Source organism: Canis lupus, chromosome 10 (assembly GCF_011100685.1).
Source record: "Canis lupus familiaris isolate Mischka breed German Shepherd chromosome 10, alternate assembly UU_Cfam_GSD_1.0, whole genome shotgun sequence".
Classification (NCBI taxonomy): Eukaryota; Metazoa; Chordata; class Mammalia; order Carnivora; family Canidae; genus Canis; species Canis lupus.
Window position 1 is genome coordinate 16817917 of NC_049231.1, and position 13582 is coordinate 16831498.

The window sequence follows — 13582 nt, forward strand, 5'->3', positions numbered from 1 at the left end:
GGCCGGATCCTGGGCTGTGTCCCCGCGCCCTGTGCTCCGGGGCCTGCACTGTTGGATTCGCGCTCCCGGCCCGCAGCCCCCTCCGCGGAGCCGCCGCCCGAGCCCCTCCGAGCTGCTCCGTCCCGCCGTGCGCGCTGCAGCCCTTAGGGAGCTCGGCGCACTCTCCTGGGCGCGCAGGTGCCTGTTACTGTCCCAGGGAGCCTGAGGGCATCCCCGTCCTCCTGGGTCCTGCTCCAACTCCCTGCGAGCCCCTTTCCGCCCGGAAGGTTGGTGCAGCTCCTGCTTCTCCGGGACGGGGCTCTCCTGTCCTGGGGACACTCGTCCCGGCCTCAGCCCGGCTCCTCGCGGGGCCCCTCCCCCTTGGATGCCTTTTGTTTCTTTATTTCTTTTTTCCTGGTCTTCCTACCTTGATAGAAGCGAGAACTCTTCTCACTGTAGCGTTCCAGCTGTTCTCTCTTTACATCTCAGGCCGAATTCGAAGATTTTCAGGATGATTTGAAGGTTATCTAGGTAATTTGGTGGGGACAGGTGGTTTGGGGACCCTACTCTTCCGCCATCTTGCCCCTCCTCCAACACTGAGAATTTTTTTAATGAACTCATGATTCCTCCAACAATCTCTATCTGTCACCTACTTAGGGAAATGATCCCCCAATTGTTATGTGCTGACTTCCCTTCTGAAGCTGGGAATGTCTGTTTATCTTTGTATTTCCAGAGGGAACCTCATGAAGTGGCGCATGCTAAATATGAACATGGAAGTGGGCTGGTTGCTTGACTCACAACTTTGAGCTGATCTTTGGTCCAGTACCTGCTTTTCTTTTTGAGAGTCCAAGATCCTATGGACTCATTGAACCTCCACCTCTGTAGTGGACAGTGTTGGAAGGGATATCCAAAAAATTCACTTGCTTTTATTTATTATGTTTTTAAGATTGTTGAATTAAGACACTAATTCGAGAATATTTGGAAATTATAAATCTTTTTTTTTAATTTTTATTTATTTATGATAGTCACACAGAGAGAGAGAGAGAGAGGCAGAGACACAGGCAGAGGGAGAAGCAGGCTCCATGCACCGGGAGCCCGATGTGGGATTCGATCCCGGGTCTCCAGGATCATGCCCTGGGCCAAAGGCAGGCGCTAAACCGCTGCACCACCCAGGGATTCTGTGTCAGTGGATTTACGTGCGTGTGACTTTTTCTTTTTCTTTTTTTTTTCTTTTTCTTTTATTTTATTTTATTTATTTATGATAGGCACAGAGAGAGAGAGAGAGGCTCAGAGACACAGGCAGAGGGAGAAGCAGGCTCCATGCACCGGGAGCCCGATGTGGGATTCGATCCCGGGTCTACCAGGATCACGCCCTGGGCCAAAGGCAGGCGCCAAACCGCTGCGCCACCCAGGGATCCCCCCGTGTGACTTTTTCTAATTTAAGAATGTACATTCAAGTTATTGCTGTCCTTTTTTTACTTCTTGACTGATTGAAAAATGTTGATTTTCTTACTACAGAGTGCCAAATAAATAGGAGGATGGAGTTTTCTCTTTGGAGGGAATTCCAGTTTTACTTTGCACCTACTCCTTTTAATCTAAAAATTGAAACAAAAGTTGTGTGCTGAATCCCCATTGTTGTAATTGGTGACTAGTTCGAGTATACTATTCTTGAGGCTATTAGGTCTACAAATGCCATCCTATAATTACATTATTATTATTATTATTATTATTATCATTATTATCATTATTATCTTAACGTTATGGCTTTGGAAGATTTAAGTGCTAGGTTTCTCCTTTTGAAAGCAGATGTGGAAGTCATAAAGGACTGGCTGGATTTGTTTATTGAAGAGGTACTTTTTTTTAATTTCAGGTTTCAGATTCACGTAGAATTTTGAGGAAATTTATAACATGTAGAATTGATCTTTTTTTTCTGGTGTTTCATTATAAATTATTGCTTGAATTGCTGTTACAATCTTTCTATCTGAGTTTCCTGGGAACATATCATCAGCTGTTCCTGCCTCCTGGCACTCAGTCATCTTCTGTGTGCTGTGGCAGGCTGCTGTTTATGGATGCCCAGCAGAGAAGTACTGAGGCTCAGTTCTCCCAAACGTGGATACCACTGTGGATTGGACAGCATGCCATTGTGTAGACTGCCCTCATCCATCCCACTGTATGCTCAGTACTGTCTTTGAGTGGGAGGAAGTTATTTCTTCCAAAAGCTTCAAATGAATTTTTAGTTAATATCATTTAATATCACTTCAAATAAATTCGACTACTTGTAGGTATGTTGCCTATTGTTTGTGAATTTATTTAAATTTTGTGTAATGGAAACATATTTGCTGTTCTTGTTTTTAGACTTACAGATTTTTTATAGGGGAGAAAATGAGAATATGGACAAAATGGGAATACCTGGAAGTTGATAGAATTAACATAGAAGTTTTTTTCTGCAGTAGAAACTATTTAAAAAGCAAGATTTATGTCCAGGAATCAGGATACATTGGGAAAAACCCAAATGTCTATGTAGTACCACCATATGATCCCGTTTTTGAGAAAAAATAAGCCAAATTAAATCATATAGTATTTATTGTATTATTTTATAATTTTACAAAATATATTGCTACATTATAATGAGATAATATAGTATTTATTAGATTATATAAAAGATATTTACATATGTTGTAAAACTATCAAACCAACTGAAGGAATGATGAAATTATTCAGCATATATTTATCTTTCAGACAGTAGGCTGTGAGATGAGGTATGCTCCATACTTGCCTTGCTTACTGAATATTCTTTACTCATTTAAAATATTATATAAAGAAAACATTTCTTAAGATCTGGTTTAAAAAGGCAACACATGGGTAGGGTGGGTGGCTCAGTGTTTTAGCGCCGCCTTTGGCCCATGGCATCCTGGAGATCCGGGATGGAGCCCACTTCTCCCTCTGTCTGTGACTCTGTGCCTCTCTCTTTGTGTGTTTCTCATGAAGAAATAAAATCTTTAAAAAAGGCAGCACAATAATTGGTTACTTTGTTGCCTCGGTGCTGTAACAGAATAGCAGAGAGGAAATTGGGTGGCTCATACACAGATATAGATTTTGGATGTCCATGGCCCAACCACCTGCAGATTTGGTGTCTGGCGGAAGCCCACTTCCTGGTTCAGAGGCCGCTGCTTTCTTCTTGTGTCTCCCACATGACAGCTCTGTGGGCTGGGTTATTTTTTTACAAGGGCACAAATCCCATTCATGAGGGCTAAACCTTCATGACCTCATCACCTCCCAACCACCTCAGGTCCTAATACCATGAGGACTAGATTTTATCATGTGAATCTTGGTGGGGGAGGGACACAAGGATTCAGTCTGTAACATGTTTGGAGACACATATATGGACCACCCAGGAGGTGAGTGAAAAACAAACTCACCTAGGAATATATGATTAATTTTGTATTTTAGGATATTTATAAGTTATTTTAATGGTGTTACAGAAAGCATCCAATTATATAGAAATTTTTCTGATGTAGAACAGGAACTGAAAATTGCAATTCCTCACTAGCCAGTAAAAACTTTACTGTTGATCTCACAGGATAATTGTCAGAATCAGATGTAATACAGGATATAGGAAAAATTTTAAGATTTTAATGCTGTTAAAATATAATGTCATTCCTATTCTGGTATCCTTTCCAAACATAATTATTTGATATTAGGAGTCACAGAATTTCTGCTTTGTTCTTAGAAAACTTAGAAAACACAGTTCTAAAACTGTGTTCTTGTTCTCGACTGTCTGTTTTTAATAATAGAAAGCACACCCTTGTTTTGTATTAGTTACTTCAACACACTTTGGGTTCCTTTGGGAAAAAACCCCAAGCACTGCCAGTATTGAGGAGTATCGGTTATGAATAAGTAAGCATTTAGAGTAGACAGGTGTCAGTTTTGTCTGGTTCAGAAAACTAGTCTGTGGGTCTGTGTCACTTCAGATGACTACCATGCCACCTGGTTCAATCTCTTTGCTCAGGATCCTGCTTCATGGAAGGCTGGAGTTTTGCTAATTCTGTCCTTCTATAAGCAGCATAGGTTTCCTGTGTGTGTTTATCAGTTGGTGTTTCCCTGCAATTGACATATATGACATACTTCTTGCTCATAGGCCTTCCGAACGTTTTCATTCAGTTAGTAATAGAGTTGACTCTTTTCTTTACTTCTTTTTGCATAGAAAGACCTAGTATTAGCAATTGAATACTCACCCACTGAAACAGAAACCACCACCATGATTTCATTAAAGGCACCAAGCATCTGCTCATTTCCTGAAGGGAATTACATAGTATTCTCTCTAAAGAATCTCAGTTCACACTTTGAAAACTATTTGCCTGAAGAAAGGACAGTGTATGAAATTGGGTAAATTATTTTTTCACATTTACCTGATTGATAAGAGTTTAAGTGTTGTCAAGTACAACCACTGAGTACTCTTTTATTTTTAAAGTTAGGTTCCACAAACTATAATTGGCATTTTATTAGACTGCTGAAGAAAGGTATGTAGGCTTAATATAATTTAAAACTGCCTTATATACCTGGCACATGTGTATATGCCATTTTACTCATAATCAGTTGCAAATGCACTTAAAGTATAAGCAGCTCTTCTCATGGGAATCTTTTGATTATCCTTATTTTAGAAAAATTACCTATTTTAGAAAAATTACCCTCCTGCATGAGTGCGAGCAGGATTGAGCACAGCCATCTGCACTTCTGTGTCAGCCCAGCCGCTCTTGCAAATCTCTTTTGTGAGCACTAAATTCAGCTACAAAAATATTTTTAGAAAATATTTCTCAGGTCATTGAGCTATAGTACACACTGTTTTCCTCTATGTATAATGGTGATAAAATATAGCAAGTGAACATGTCGTAAATATAAAGGTTCAAGTGATGTATTGAAAATAATTTTCTAACTGCTTTGTATGTACCACATACTCTAAATTGCACAGTAGGTGTGTTTATTAAACAGATTGGCTGGGAAAGTTTCAAAATAGCTTCTGAATTTACAGTACCAGTGCTATTACTGTCTTTGTGTTTTTGGTAGAGCATACCAAAGTAATTAATCTTCTAATGAATGCTGGTATTTTATTAGAATGAAAGCACGGGTTAGCTTTAATATTTTTTATCCTGGAAATCCTTTGGCAAGTATTATGAAGCCCTGATTTAGAAAACTATCAGATTTTAAACCACATAAATGTGGCTCTGTTTTACATTTTATTTTTTAACTGTTAACTTAGGTGTTTACAGTTATGTTCGATGGAATTTCTGTAGGACTGTATTTAGCAGGTTGTAAGTACTTTTGGTTGAAATAGGCTCTGAGTCTAAATTCTCAGAAATGTTTCTGATGTATTGACCACAAAAAGCTTGTACCACATGACGGAAGTGAAGTAATAATCCTACCCTCTTCTCGACATGGACTGATCCTTTACACTGGCACCGATAAGTAACAGATTGGGAGTATCTCTTGGTGCTTATTTTAAATGAAGTCAAATCAACCCAATTAGTGTCTTGTTAGTAGGTATAATGAGCCTATTTCTTTCTAAAAAATCTTGTGATCTGGACATGCTTTTACAAGAAATAGTGACCTTGGGGAATATATAAACCAAAGACCTTTTTCTAAGAGTTGGGGGGTGGGGGACTGTATAATGGAAAGAATTAGCTTACAAAAAAAAATTGATATTCAAAGTATTTTAGGCAAAGCCAAAATGCTTTAATATCTTGAGATGTAAATTTTGTCTGATTTGTAATGTTCTTTTCATTTGCCTTCTTAACTTTATATGTGACCTGAATTTTCCATAACTTGACTATAGATTGCATCTAGGCATTGCAATAAAAGCCAACCCAATGTGTGTGTGTTTATATATATATTTTTTAAAATCTGGGGCTAGCCAGCATGTGTTTTAGGGCAGAGGATGCAAACAGATGCCTTGTTGGGGGTACTGATTCATCTGCAACCCAGATGGTGAGTAATACCTTTTCTTTTCTTTCCTTTTTTTTTTTTTTTTTAATTTGCGTCCACTGGCCAGACTGCCAGCTCAGCAGTGTACACTTCACAGGGGACTCTTCCCATGGCCTACTTCAGAAAAAAGTTAAACACACCCACACAACGCCAAACATTATGACCATAAAGAAGAAGAAAAAAAATACTGCCCATTACTGCTTGAAAACAGGCCTCGTATCCTAGCAATAAGTGCTTAATTAAAATACTTGATTAGAAAAGTCAGTTTAGACCTGATAGGCTCCCAGCCTCCTGGAGATGTCTAAATCTACATACAGACCGGCTGATGAGAGGGTGCTTTAGTTCAGCAATTCCAGGCTGGCAGGCCAGGGCTTTGATTTCAGTCTGAAAAGGCGGGCTTCATCATGCTTGCTTTGTAGTGACAACATGATCCAACAAGAATCAGGTCACTCCACTTGGCAAACTGGTCTATTTTTTTCCTCCTCAAATTAGAGTTTAATGCGCTCCAACTGGGGAAATCCAGAAAAATACATGTGTATTCCTACTTTTGTTTTTGACACTCCTTTCCTTAAGAGCAATGTCTGAACAAATGCAAAGAAAAGCACTATAGGTAGAAACTGTACCTTAGAAAAGAATTTTCTGGATGTGGGGTATGCCACTGGCACATCTCTGAAATTCCCATCCACCTGTTTATATTCATCACACAAGACCCAACACTTGCATGTGGTTTTAAGTGCCAGACCTGAACATAAGCACAACACCTGATTATAAACACCTCAAATCGACACCAGCCCTCAAGCAACTTTAAAAGGTGAGGAGAGAATCGAATCCTGCCCCGAATGACACTGTTTCTCTCACCTGCTAAATAGCAAATCAGCTGTCGGAGGTGCTTTTGAAATGGAGGGTTCCAAAAGGGAAAGCTAGGAAGGCAGTGATCATGTCCAGTCTGGGGCAAACCACCCGGGGAAGCACCCACAGCAGCCCCTTCGCTGTAATGCAGAGAACTGCACCCACTCCCTTGGGGACAGGGCCCTCCTGCAGAGGGGAGCCCCCACCCCAGCCTACCTCCCCACACTGCAGACTTGCAGGACCACTCAGCTCTTACTCTTTTCACAAATACCCAGATTCTATCTCACTTTCCCTGAAAGCAGTGAGTTGCTCCCAATACCCCAGTCCAGGAAATGCATCAAATTCTAGCAGTGGAGCCTGAAGAGACTTAGAGAAGTTGGAGTGTGTTGCTCAAGTTCGCAGAAGCGGCTCAGGCCAAGGTGAGCAAAGATTTCCTGCCAGCAAGCACCCTCCACTGCCTCAACTCCTCTCCTGATAACCCTACCCAGGAAGGCCCTGGACACACCCCTTTCCACTCTTATTCCCTCAGGGCAACCAGTCTTTGCAAAGCGCCTGGAATTTAGAGCCATGAATTACATTTTGCACCATATAAATGTAAAAATACCCAGGCCCACTCACAGGGCATGTGTCCTGAGCTCCCCTCTGCCTGCCAACATTTCTACTTCCTCAGTCCCCTCACCTTAGATAAGAAAGTCTGCCTTGCAGTATTAATGACTTCAGAATTTCTAACAAGACTTCTGAAAGAATGGCCACTGATTTGCACAGATGCCTGTGTCAGGCTATTTATCTAGATTTTCCATAAGCTATTCATCTGGCTTTGGTCATCCTTACTAAGCCAACAAAAAATTCAAATGAGTTATAACTCATCGTGACCCATTTTAACCACAGAATTAAGCTAGAGTAGCAAGGAGGTACTGAGAAACCACCGAAGTTTTCCACCTACTAATTTAAACCACATAATGAGTGTCCTCTCTTGCCAGAGTTCCCATTTGCATTTCACCACCTCTGCTATCAGTGGTCTTTCGGCGTCAGTTAATTATTGAGAACTTTTGGTAAATTGAGAAAACCTTTTCATTTATGAACTGACTTGAAATTCGGTTGGGGAGGAATACAGGATTCCTGGAGTGTCCCATGTGCAGAGAATTTACTAGAACTGATTCTAAACCCAGAGCAGCGTCATTATTCAGTTTAGCGTTAATGGGTTCCACAAAGCAAATTTAATCAATCCTTTTGGGACCTAAGCTGGGGAAAATTAAAATTAGGAGCATAAATTGTGACTTCTAGGGCAAGACAGTGGCTTGGTTACATCCTCCTGCTTATAGAGTAAATTGTGAGCTGGGCCCTAGCCAAGAGCAGTCGGCCTGCATTTCGGAAGGGAAATCGCCTCCTTTTCCATGTGTGCAAAGATTTCCTGAATTCCACCCACAGTGGCTATTTCTGTGATGCATACAGAAATATGCAGGTGACTCACTCCGTACAACTGACAGGATTTCCAAGTGGTCCACTGACTGGCTCAAAATGAATTCCTTAAAATTCTCACAAGCTGACTTCATCAGGGGGGTGTGAGGTAAGCATAAATACCCAAGGAGAGAAAGCAACAAGGTCTGTGACCAGAGGGCTGAAAATGGAAGTGCTCAGGGGCCGTCTGTAAGGACGCACACCTAGGGTCCTTTCGACCTGGACTGCCTATAACAGAAGTGAGTAATGACATTTGCATACACGCAGAAACTGCCTTATCCCAAATTTTCCTTCAGCACTAATGCCAGGGAGATTCTAGAGATGCTGGTCAACCGATTCTACAGGACCTTCTACAAAAGTCATCCCAGGACTCCTGTCTCTACATGCATGAGGCCTTTTGCTCACACCTGCCTCCCTCTCACCCTCTCTCTTCCTCTCTTACTGGATCTACCCTGGCAGACACTGTCTGGGCTGCAAACCCTTCAAGTTGTATGGAAACATGCACATCACTGAGGCGTAGAAGGAGAACCGTACCCCTCCGGGCAGTAGACCAGATTGACTTTAAAATAATCACATCGCAGGAATTTAGAGTCTCTTGTCCCCCAACTTACTTACAAAAGGTCATAAACAAACCAACTTTTAAACACCTCCTCATTCAGCTATGACATTATTTCTAGTTTTGACCTGGGGAGAGAGAAAGAGAGAGAGTCCTGGGGTTCATGCTTCGGACTCAAGCTTTGACAAGTGCTGCTGCATTACACAGAGAAGATGCAGGGGTGACCCAGCAGGAGGAGCCGAGCACCCTGAGGGAAGTGGCCTCTGGGGGAAGCAGAGGGCACAGCATCTTTCCCTCCATCTTAGGTGGCCCCCCTGTCCTCCCTCCAACCCCAGGCCTCTGACTCCCGTGCAAATGAGAAGCCAGCCCAACAGTTGGCTGGCAGGCGGGCAGGGCCTTCAGGATGCTCTCTTCCCCTCAACATCCCAAGGCAGCTGGGGCCAGGGTCAGCCAGGACTTGGGGGCCCTAGAGGCTGGGCCAGGCCCAGGCACTTTAGAGGAAGGGCTCTCGCGCCCCCTAGTGATGAGCATCACCTTCTTCATCTCCTTCATCTCCCCAGCCCTGCGGCAGCCAGAGAGTAAGGATGGGGACTGAGCCTTTTGCCCCATTTTGTCATCCAGAGAAGCCAGCGGGTGGCACTTTCACGTGGCAGCCCAGGCTGGTGCCCTGCCTTCAGAAGAGGTCTGTGCTAGAGCCTGTTGTCATTTTTGGAGGCCTGTGTGAAACCCATGGCCCATACTCCCTTCCCGACTTTGCATGGAAGTGAAAAGACCAAAGTTGGCACATCAAAGCCAGAATATCACCTTAGATTAAGACCAACCTGAGGGACACGCGGATGGCTCAGCGGGTGAGCGTCTGCCTGTGGCTCATGGCATGACCCCAGGGTCCTGGGATCGAGTCCCGCATCGGTCTCCCTGCATGGAGCCTGCTCCTCCCTCTGCCTGTGTCTCTGACTCCCTCTCTCTGTCTCTCTCATGAATAAATAAAGTCTTAAATAAATTTCTAAAAAAGATGAAGCTTATTCGACAAAGGAGGAAAGACTATCCACTGGAAAAAAGGCAGTCTCTTCAATAAATGGTGCTGGGAAAATTGGACATCCACAGGAAGAAGAATGAAACTAGTCCACTGTCTTGCACCATACACAAAGATAAACTCAAAATGGATGAAAGATCTAAATGTGAGACAAGATTCCATCAAAATCCTAGAGGAGAACACAGGCAACACCCTTTTTGAACTCGGCCACAGTAACTTCTTCAAGATATATCCACGAAGACAAAAGAAACAAAGGATAAATGAACTATTGGGACTTCATCAAGATAAGAAGCTTTTGCACAGCAAAGGATACAGTCAACAAAACTAAAAGACAACCTACAGAATGGGAGAAGATATTTGCAAATGACGTATCAGATAAAGGGCTAGTTTCCAAGATCTATAAAGGACTTATTAAACTCAACACCAAAGAAACAAACAATCCAATCATGAAATGGGCAAAAGACATGAACAGAAATCTCAAAGAGAAAGACATAGACATGGCCAACAAGCACATGAGAAAATGTAAAGAAGCCTGCTAGCCAGATGCCAGAAGTAGGTAACGTGCCCCCACCTCACCAGCACCATGGGCCCCGGGCAGGCCCCTCCTGGTAGGGTAGTGAGGCCTGCCCAGCTCACCAGGAAGGGGGAGTCTGTCTCCTATCCCCTGGGGGCCCGGGTGATGGGGTGAGAGAAGCCAGGCAGGAGCTATCTCTCTCTCTCTCTCTCTCTCTCTCTCTCTCTCACACACACACACACACACACACACACAGCCAGGTGCCCACACCCCCTTGGAGTCTTGCACCTCATCTCAGAGCCACAGCCCGGGTTTACCTGGCCCCGGCCTCTGGCCAGGTGTCTCTGGGCCCTGAGCAGCACCTCCTCCCTGTTCTGACGCAGGGGGCGTCCCTGGTGGCTGCTTGGGCAACCAGTCCTCAAACACACGTTCTCGCCCTGGGAGCCTAGCCCAGCCTCCAGAGCAGGAGGTCCGGTTTCGAGAATCTGTTCACGCCCCGCTTCCAGGCCCCTGCCCCTACTGCCACCCCCATGTCCCAGGGAGCCACGATTCCCTCTGGGGGCAAGGACCAGGGCTCAGGATTTCTAGAAGGCAGGTCCTCCCCAGTTACTCTGGCACTTCTTAAGAGGGGGACATGGCCTTGCCTCACTCTTGTAAATCACGGGGAAACAGGACCAGCCCCGCCACAACTCAGGGCTCTTTCTGCAGCCTCCGCTAATTAGTGCTTTCATTAATCAAACTCAGCAATTCCCTGGAAAGGCTGCACAGCTGGGAGAAGCCCCAAGCCATGGAGACCGTCTGCTAGTCCCTACTCGGCCTCGTCCAAGGGAGCCCAGTGCCCCTGGCCCTGCTCCTCAGTGGTCCACACCTCAAAAGTAGGCTCAGACCTGTCGCTCGAGCCACTCCCTCCAGTCCTCCCATGCCTGCAGCTGCCTAAGAGAGCCAGAGAGAGCCAGAGCCAGAGCAGAGCCAGAGCAGAGCAGGGCCAGAGCAAAGCAGAGCCACAGCTAGAGCCAGAGCCAGAGCAGAGCAGAGCCAGAGCAGAGCCACAGCTAGAGCCAGAGCCAGAGCAGAGCCAGAGGGGAGCCAAAGGGGAGCCAGAGGGGATCCTGTGCCAGTCCTAGGTGAATACCTTAGGTTGTCACTGGCTCGACACTAGACAGCCACCGGCCGACAGGAGAGCTTTGGGTCTCCCGGGGTGTCCCTGGCTGTAGATCCTCTGCTCTCTCCGGGTGTCCCTGGCTGTGGATCCCAGCCCCAGGCCTTGTAGGCACCAGCCAGACTCACTGCCAGCACCCCCCTCACTGCGCCCCATCTTCTCTGCCCCAATCTTTTCATTCCTGTTTGCGAGAATTCCACACAACTCTGCCAACTGGCTTCTAGGTTTCCCACCAGCCCTGAGTGCCTCTGACTTACTCCATATGCCTTCCGCAGCTCCCCCCTCCTCCCTCCTCTCCCTTCCCCAGGAGGGGAATTGAAGACCGTTTAAAATAGAGCAAATCAAAGTGCAGGGGCTGATGCCAAGTGCAGTTCCGCAGGAATCACTGGGAGGCGGGCTCCCTCCTGCTGGAAGGCCTCCCTGAGGCAGGCATTGTGCTCCCCTCTGAGCCCCCACCTCCCTCTCACTCCCATGTTTGAATCCTGCCAGACTTGCATGTGGCTGGTAGAGATGATGTTCAGACTGCAGGTTGCTGGCAGGGCTCGGAGAGCCAGGAGAGAGGAGCATGGATGGGTTTAGATGCGGCTCTGCGGGGCTCGTCTGCCTCCACCTCCACCCTGGAGGCCCTTCTGTGAGCTGAGGGCCCAGGGAAATTGCAGGCCAGGGAGGCAGCAAGCAGGGCAGCAGGTTAGGAGAGGCATATAAAATACAGGACTCCCAGCTAAGATGGAATTTCAGACCAACAAGAAATACTTGTCAGTATTAGTATATCCCATGTCGTATTTGGGATATACTTATACTAAAAGATGAGTTTGTGGTTGATCCAAACTAAATTCGCATTTAACAGAGTACCCTGTTCTGTTCTTTTCTGTTTTGTTTTATTTTGTTTTCTGTGTGCTAGATTAGGGCAACCCTAAGGTAAACCCTGATGGTGTCTCTTAGACTCATGCCCCTCCAGCTGCATGGAGGGAAGAGAAATGAGCGGCCACACTAGCTTCCCAGGACTGCCCTCACAAAGCACCCCAGACTGGATGGTTTAGCATCTTATATTTATGGAGGCCAGAGGTCTGCAATCCAGGTGCTGGTAGAGCCATGCTCTCTCTGAACACTTGGGGAGAATCCTCCCTCGCTGCTTCCAGCTTCTGTGGGTTGCCAGAAATCCTTGGCATCCCTTGGCTTGTGCTAGAATCGTTCCAATCTCTGTCTCTGTCATCATGCGCTGGTCTCCATGTGTGCATCCCGGTATCTGTGGTCTCTGCTTGTAAGGATGTGAGTCTGTGGAGCAGGGCCCACCTTGGTCCAGAAGGGCCCCATCTGCCTTCACTACATCTGCAGAGGCCCCATCCCCAAAGGAGGTTCCTGGTGGACGTGAATTTGAGGGGACACTGTTCAATCCGGTTGACATTCCCTCTGCGTTCAGTGACACCCATCTCACTGAAAACTTTCAGATCTCGATGATCATAAAATCGACCAAAAAACAAATATCCCATATCTGCTCCCAGAGTCTATGAGGCCACACTCACATGAGTCAGGGTGGCAGGAGCTGACCCTCTGAAACGACTCTGGCATGAGTGGGGGAGGCTGAAGCTGCCTCTCTCCTCTTTCTGCAAAATGCCCATCAGAAATGTCCCCCCGTTGGGCCTGAGAAACACACCCGATGCCACCAACACCACCATCAGAAAACTGGGGCCTCGGTATTCATGCACCTGGGCCCACTTGCCGAGACGTCTCTGAATGTTTGTGCGAGGCTGAGAGGCTGAGTTCTCTTGGAGGGAAAGGAAGCCTCTTCTGAAGTAAAAACTGCATCTGGACCTGTGTACAGGCTACGTGGCCCGAGGGCCCTGCGCCCCTGACCGGTCCTGCTGTCACTCTGACTGGGGCATGAGGCTTGGCCGGGGAAGTGCCCGCAGCTGGTACAGGGAGGAGGTTCACGAGCCACACAGGGTCCTAAGACTATGCCCTCAGAGGGGCAGATTGGAAGCCCCCAGAATCCTGTGGAGTCCCCAGAGCCTTAGGCCTCTGGCCCACCCACAGCTGTGGCTCAGCCCCGGTGTC